We start from the raw sequence: 7,742 nt of genomic DNA, 5'->3' as shown, positions 1-7,742 counted from the left end.
GGATACAAACCGGAGGAGCCAGGCATGGAGGGAGGTGGCAGAGACAGTGGATGAAACTGGTAGGTTTTCGCCTGTTTGTGGATTTTATATCCAGTTTATTTCGTTTTAACATTGCTATTGCTTTGTATGGCGGGGGCGGGCAGGAGATTCCTGATTGGTTGTTGGTCGCCTTGGGCGCGAGAAATCGCCAAGCCTCAGACACGCCCATCTTCAAGATTTTTTTATGCCTGTAGTGTAGACGGGCCGTAAGGCTGAGCAAGGGCTCGTAATAACTGTTAAAGGGCAAGGCTATGGTAACGATATTGGATCACTACACACAAGCACAAGCATTCATTAATGGTTCGGAAAGTGGTGCTGTACATTAATAATATAAAAGCTTGTATTTGCGTGCATTTCCTGTTCGGAAAGTGGCAATGTACTGAGAGTGGAGGTGTCCTGAGATTAGCGCCTGCAGGCAGGCTCCATGGACCTGTCAGCTCCGGACAGCGCAAAATACGTACATGAAGCGCTACGTCATGAACGCAAGAAATCTACCCTCGAGGGGGTGCGCTCATGTGATTGGCTTAAAATTGAGGAGATATCTGATTGGCTATAGATAGAAAAAATTACAAGTACGAATCGGCTGACCGTCAGGGGAGTCTCAAAAACCAGGTTCAGGGGATTTAAACGGAAAACAAATATGTGAGGATCAAAAATACATATTTAAATTTTTTTTCTGTATTTTGATTTTATTTACATGTATATGAAACGGAACACATTTGTGTGTGCATTGAAAAACACAAGTGTGAATCCTTTTGCGGATCATGAAATACAAGTGTGAATCCTTCTGTGTGCATGTGTGTATTATGAGACTGTTCTGAGCCAAGCGGCAAACTCTGGGGAAGAGCCGGGAAGCCAATACGGAAGTGCCACACACTGCAGTTCATATATTGGCCGATAGGCGATGGCTGCAGAAAGGAGCAATTTCCATAGACCCCCATGTTAAAATGCCCAACTTTACAGCGGAAAAAAACATGTTTCTCTCCCTGGCTCCATACATTTTATTATCGATATAGTTAGATTCCACCTTCATGATTATGGATCTGTGAGTGAATTGTTTTCTAACGCGACCCTTTTATTTATATTAGGTCTTAAAGTTTGTGCATACATTAGGGCGTGGTCACTTTGATTGACAGATACGTGCCTCACTGTCAGCTAACAGCAACTTGTCCACTCTGCTAGGCTACAACCATAGAGGCTACAACGTTAGTTAGTCATAGTACTTGACCCTTTAGCTTTAGCCGTGTTCGTGGTGATATACCAGACAATTAAGATGTCGTGCTGTGCGCTTGAATGTACTAACAGAACTTCCAAGAAGTCTACTCACAGCTTTTTTCGGTGAGTAAAATGATAATATTATACATGTTAACCCCGTTAGCAGGTGTTTGTGTGCTTGTTAGCTTAGCTTGTTATGTAGCTAGCTAAGGACGTAACCCTTTATGCATGTGTATATATATATATACAGTTTAGTTTATGATTCAGCCTTGGGTAAGACTTTTATAGTCTATGGCTATGACGCCCATAATGCTAAATGGGAGCAAATGTTAAAAGGGGACCCAATTATCCCAGTGGTGGCCGCCGGAGTCCGCCGCCGAAGCTAACCGGAGCTGTAGCTAGCCCTTTGCGGCTCCGTTAGCTTCGGCCAGCGGCGGAGCCCGGCGTTATAACTGGAGATCAAGGAATGCAGCGAAACGCGGACTTGGTTCGCCTGCAGCCCGCTATAGTATTAGCTAAAGAAATGATGTTGAACAAGGCTTATTAAGCTGAACATCGCCACAATTGTTCTGCTATGTATCGGTACTTATTTTATTAACGTGTGAATGACAAGCATTAAGAATAACAACAAATAGCTATTTATCTTGCATATTATCTCGTTTGATTATGAATGTAACGTTTATATAGTGGAACTACACTGTTTTATCAAAACCAAAGTGCCACGCAGTAACTTGGTAGGCCCATGCATGTATTTCAGCAGGAAATGTGCAACCTAGATTACATTTACCAACACAGACAATATAGAAATATTTGTAAAAGTTGTTCATGCGTTATTAAGTGAATATAGCATTAACCCTCCTGTTGTCTTTGGGTCGGTTTTCATGTATTTTTGAATAAAGGTTTCCTTTAGGTGATCCAGACAGGCTGGACCAGTGGGTGCTGAACATCCGGAGGAATACATGGACCCCCAACGTTTCTTCTCGCCTGTGCAGTGCACACTTTGAGAGTCATCCCTTCAGCACGGACTCATGGGTACAGATCCTTTTTTAAAACAAAATAACTTGGTTCCATTTATGAGTGTAAATTGTTGTTACTAATTAAATACATGTTATACATTATACAATGCTAAATAATGGCACTTAATGGCAATTATGGCACAGCTTGCACATCAGTGATGAGTAATGTTCTTTTTATTAAAGGCCAAATTAAGATTTTGCCAGTTAAGTAAAGATGGTTTGCAAACCATCACATTTCTCTTCAATTTATGCAAAGACTCTTTATCATAGATAGAGAATTGCCATTTCCCCCCACATACTCTATGTTAAAAACAGATGAATTATATTACCTTTTTTTTACATTATTTTAATAGCAACATTCATTCATCTGTTGTCATCTTATAACTTATTTATCTTAACAGCTATCACTGTAAAAAAAAATGATTTAATTTAATTTTACTATACAATATTTATCTTTACATTCTGTTCTTGCATATGTCTTATTATATTTACGTGTATATAGATTTCTGCCTGCACTAATTTATTATTCTTAATTTAATTTTGAATTTCTTTTATTGTTTTATGTCTTTATATAACTGTTGCATTGTTGGAGGAGCTCGGGACAGATGATTTTCATTGCCATTCCCACACTGTAGCCTATGTGCTATGACATAAATCCTTTGAATCTGAATCTTGGAAACACGTAATTGTTGAATGGATTAACTGCATAGTTAACATGTTGGCCCTCTATTGTCTTTTATAATGCACTCTTACATTTAAAACAACATTATTCAAAAGAAAGTTGAATATCTACAGACCTCAAAAAGTTATTTTATGTGTTTTTGTTTATTATTTTTATTAGGGAAGGAGATGCCTGAAAAACACTGCAGTGCCCACCATTTTCTATTTCACCAAAGAACAACAGCCTGGAAGGAGAAGCAGGGTGAGTAACAATGACGAGGTAAGTGACACTCCTAGTTCGACTGTTAATAGCAATGAGGAGGTTGCAGATGTAGACCATGGTAGTGGTGAAAACAGTCTTGCTGCTGATCAGAGCAATATCATTATGATACAAGGCATGCCTGAAGAAGCCTTTGTTGTTCCACATGTGGAGCATAATGACATTCCAACAGTCAATGCTTGTGAGGAGGGTGTTGGTTTGGGCAGCAGCAGCCAACAAACAAAACAAATTGGAAAACAGGCAGACTCCGCCTCTGTTCACTCTTACACTTGGGCTTTAAACTAAGACGGGTCATACTGAATAGTTTGTGCACACATTTCTAACATGTGATCTTTCTTTCATGTAGGACGCTTGAGGGAAGTTGCAACGCCTCGGCCAATGGGATGTCTTCTCCACGTGAAAGAGATTGAAGGCATAATTTATAACTTGAGACAATTTTCCAAAAGTTATGACTTGTATTGGCTTAGATAGTAATGGATTACATCGAACACGAATCAAGATCGTATAGAAAAAAATGAAAGTGTAATCCTTAGTTACATAGGAAGAGATGTAATCGGATTAGTTTTACTTTTTTTAATAATAGGGAAACTCAGGATTACAATCTTATTCAAAACCTAAAAAGAGCAGATAGTGGTTGTTGTAAAATGATCAAATGGTATCTCTTCTCTGGAAGCCGTACTGTTCTGGAGGATAATACTTTAATTGTGAATCTCTACACCTACTGCCTGAATCTGCTTTATGGTATTATATTATACATTTTAAGTAAAAAAATCATATTCATATTTCTTCTCTTTTGCATTACATTTGATATTGAAGTAATCCAAAACAAAAAGAAAGTTATCAGGTTACATTACTTTTATATCTTGATACTCACATGAAGTTACTGGTTGTGTTTTTGGCAAGTAGCCCTCCCAAGCCTGTGCATAAGTTATATCATTTTAATTACTGATACAGTTGTTGCACATCTTTAATTTATTTTGTAGTGTACTTAAAGGGATAGTGGAAATTGAACCCCAAATAGTTTCGTTTTAACTTATATACAAGCATAATTACGCATGTTAGAAGCACTTTATTGCAGCTTCCCCGAACTTTTTTAGAAACGAAATGATCGAGTCAGCCAAACCGGAAGTGAGGAAAACTCAGGAAGACGAAACAATAACAAACCATGGCGTCTATGCAGAATGAACGTGGAAGGGCAAATATACCAGACAAAGAAGAAGGATTGTACGAGGTATCCAGTGATGATAGCGAGTCAGAAACATCCTCTCGGCTTTCCTGCGAAAATGTAGTTTTAGGAACTGAATCTGAATCCGGTTCAGTAAGCGACGATGGTGAGAATATTGAGCCAGACGATGGACCATTACGTCCTTATTTGTTCGAGCCCGAGGTGATGGAGTTAGTTCACGGCATGGGCAATGGCGAGGATGACCAGGACCAGGCGCCAGATGATGCACCCCTACGCACAAATAATCTTGACTGGTAGGTCCCTAAGCATAGCTCACGCTAGGCGCTATATTATATATTGCAAAAGTTGGCATGCATGCACTGTAGGCCTATGGCTATGCCCGAGGATGACTGCATGTAGGGTACATTTCATAACATACCAGGGTCAGGTTCATAAATTATCTTGTCACATTTATTATTGTATATGTAACAGCCTTATGGGCATTAATTACATGAATACATTTAAATGAATTGTATACTAGCATGATATACAGCTAGAGCCAATCGGTCTTTTGACGTAGTATGGTCCTAATCCTAGGCTAGCCAGGCTGCCTGTCAAGTGTAGGCTGTACTCACAGTACTGTTAGTCTATCATGTCTATATGATGACTGTAGTGTACACATTCGACACTGTGTACCGGATTATCGGATGACGAGGCCTCCGGTCGCCTAATCGACAGGCAATAAATGGCGTTGTACACAATGGTACAGGCTAATGATGCATTAAATCAGCCAGAAAACATAATAAAATACTCGTGCCTCGTCCAATGTTTGTGCCCGTCTTCCTTTGTTTTCGTCATCACCCGAAGATTCCCGAAGTATTTCGTTTCATTGAGAGGGCGTGGTCGGGAGCAGTAAAATTGAAAATAAAATGAAACTAGGCGCATGAAATTAAATAAAATGGTTTATTATGCTTATTTTTAATAAAAATACATAAGTTAAACCCAAAATTCGCGGATTTCCACTATCCCTTTAAGTCATACAATGATTCGAAACCTTTACTTTTCATAAAATGCAAGATGTAACTTTCAATGTGGCTTGTGTATTTATCACATTTTCAATGTAAATAGATCTGATTAAATAAAGAGTAAAAGCACAATCTTAAATGTTGACAGTTATCATGTTCCTATGCTTATTGTTAATGTAGTGGTGTTATGAACAAAATGTTGTCCTAAAGGAAATTAAGATGTTTTTTATTTGTTGACAAAAGATTTAAAGTAGATGCTCACAACATGTGGGAACATTTATAGAGAAAAAATGTTCTATTGTAAAACAAATATTTATCTGCATACTGAACTATTTAGAAACTCTCTAAAAGGTATTATCTTCTGTGATGTGGGACACAGTAAAAAAAAAATTTTTTCTCACATTTATTAACATAAAAAATAATTACATCATCAATCTATAACACTTTCAACATTTAAATCATACAATTTATGGCAATATCACATTAAAATTCATATAAAAATGCCACATCACAAAAACATATTTTCTATCAATACAGAATTTCAGAATAATGTTAAATGTATCAATGCCACACAATACAATACAATCCAGCATAACGCATTTCATTGAACAATAGCTTTCCCCCTTTTAAGTCACAATTCCCTTAAACATTTTCTTGTCCTGGTTTATTAACACTCCATTGAGTATCAACATTGACTGTGTATGCATGCAGGTGTGAATCATAAGACATTGGGACAAGAAGCTTACGGCATAGAAGCCACAGTGTGTTAACATTTAAAATATATTTGATTATGAAAAAAAGAGGAATATTCTCTGCATGTAAATCATGTAATCAACAATCAACACATCTTTACATGCATATTTTACACTGTCAATTTATGACCATTGAAACATGCTGCATGTTTTTTTAATGCTTCTTGACTGCCGTGTACACGAGCAAGACATCTCTGTAACTCTAATGGGAGCGATCAAAACAGAGTATCTGTACTTGCCCCTGTCACCATCTCAAATTCATCAAGAATGTTGTCTTGGGAAAACTCCCAATAGTTCATCCATACTAGGTGGTATGTCTGCCCTAGCCTCAGGCTGTAGATCATTGTCCATGTTGTCCATATCATTGTCATTGTTTAGATCAGTGTCATTGTCCATATCATTCGCACCGCTATCAGGTAGCACGTGCTCTCCATGTTTACGATACACATGACGCCTGAATGATTTGTATAATGTGAACGTTGACTTGCAGTCATTTAGTCCACAAGTAATATTAAAGTTGGCTTTGTGGGCGTGGATAAGACCAACATGTTGAACCAGTTTCATTAAGGTGAAGGTGGTTCTTCTACACCTTGTACATCTATATGGTCGTGGCATTTTTAGTACAGTAGATTGATCATTCGGGTCACAGTGACTGGTAAGGGCTTTTCACCCACCTCAATAATGTCTAGTGTAGTACATTGGAGACAGCGTATTCGTCATGTAGGGTGGGTAAGCTAAGTTGAAAACAAAGTAGGCACAGAAGGCTGAAATTACCCCATCTTCAACTCCTGCGCCCCTGCATAGATCCACACTGTCCAATTTGACCAAAACCTTCCTGGTAAAGGCCATCTTCCAGTCGGTGTCTACCAACTGTATACAGTTGGGTAGGGACTTGGAGCGTCGTGCTATTCAGAGAAAAAGAAAAATTACAGAACAATGGTGAAGTTAGCAAGTTATTAAAACCGATCCAGCTTCATGATCAAGGCTCCATACCATCATCATAGTCTAGCAAAAAACAGCATGAAACTTAATTATTACAATTTTCTAGTGAGACAAAAACAAGTGTTTTACCCCTGTAGATTATAAGGCATTAACTCCATACCTGTCCCAATGTAATGAACTGGTCGGCCTTCTCTTTAAAGATGTGGGGCAGCAGGATCAGCGCAGCACGGAAGTCCACATCTGTAGGACAAGGTGGAATAAGTCAAAGTTAAACATTTAAACTAGGGCTGTCAAGTTAACGCGTTAACGCAAAAAAAAATGAACGCCACTAATTATTTTAACGCGATTAGCGCATGTGTATTCTTTTCCTCGGCCGCCCCGTAGCTTCAGAGCGCATCCAGTTTAAAATACCATCTACAAGCTGATGCTGACAGCCCCGCTCCTGCCGCCCGCTTGTGGCAGACCACACTTCCACTCACCGGCAGGCACCAACTGGCCATCGGGAGGACCGGGAGGGTGTGTGTGTGTGTGTGTGTGTGGCCCGAGCGAGAGAGAGACATTACGTGCATTGTTGTTGTTTTAGTATCTGGTGCTAGCTAGCTGCGCTAACGGATATAAGGAGTTGTTTAAATGAAAACAGAGGAGCGA

The 7,742-nt window shown here is 39.0% G+C and overlaps 1 long non-coding RNA gene across 1 annotated transcript; it reads left to right on the top strand.

The window, feature by feature from the left end:
- The first annotated feature begins 2,115 nt into the window (after positions 1-2,115).
- LOC139435893 (uncharacterized) lies at positions 2,116-3,992 on the top strand. Its single transcript, XR_011645104.1, has 2 exons — positions 2,116-2,286; positions 3,112-3,992. It is a non-coding gene; the product is annotated as an uncharacterized lncRNA (long non-coding RNA).
- The last annotated feature ends 3,750 nt before the right edge of the window (positions 3,993-7,742 follow it).

This window comes from Pseudochaenichthys georgianus, chromosome 20 (genome assembly GCF_902827115.2).
Source record: "Pseudochaenichthys georgianus chromosome 20, fPseGeo1.2, whole genome shotgun sequence".
In the NCBI taxonomy this organism is placed as follows: Eukaryota; Metazoa; Chordata; class Actinopteri; order Perciformes; family Channichthyidae; genus Pseudochaenichthys; species Pseudochaenichthys georgianus.
The sequence above is the reverse complement of the archived record's forward strand: the minus strand, read 5'-3'. Positions and strand labels throughout refer to the sequence as shown.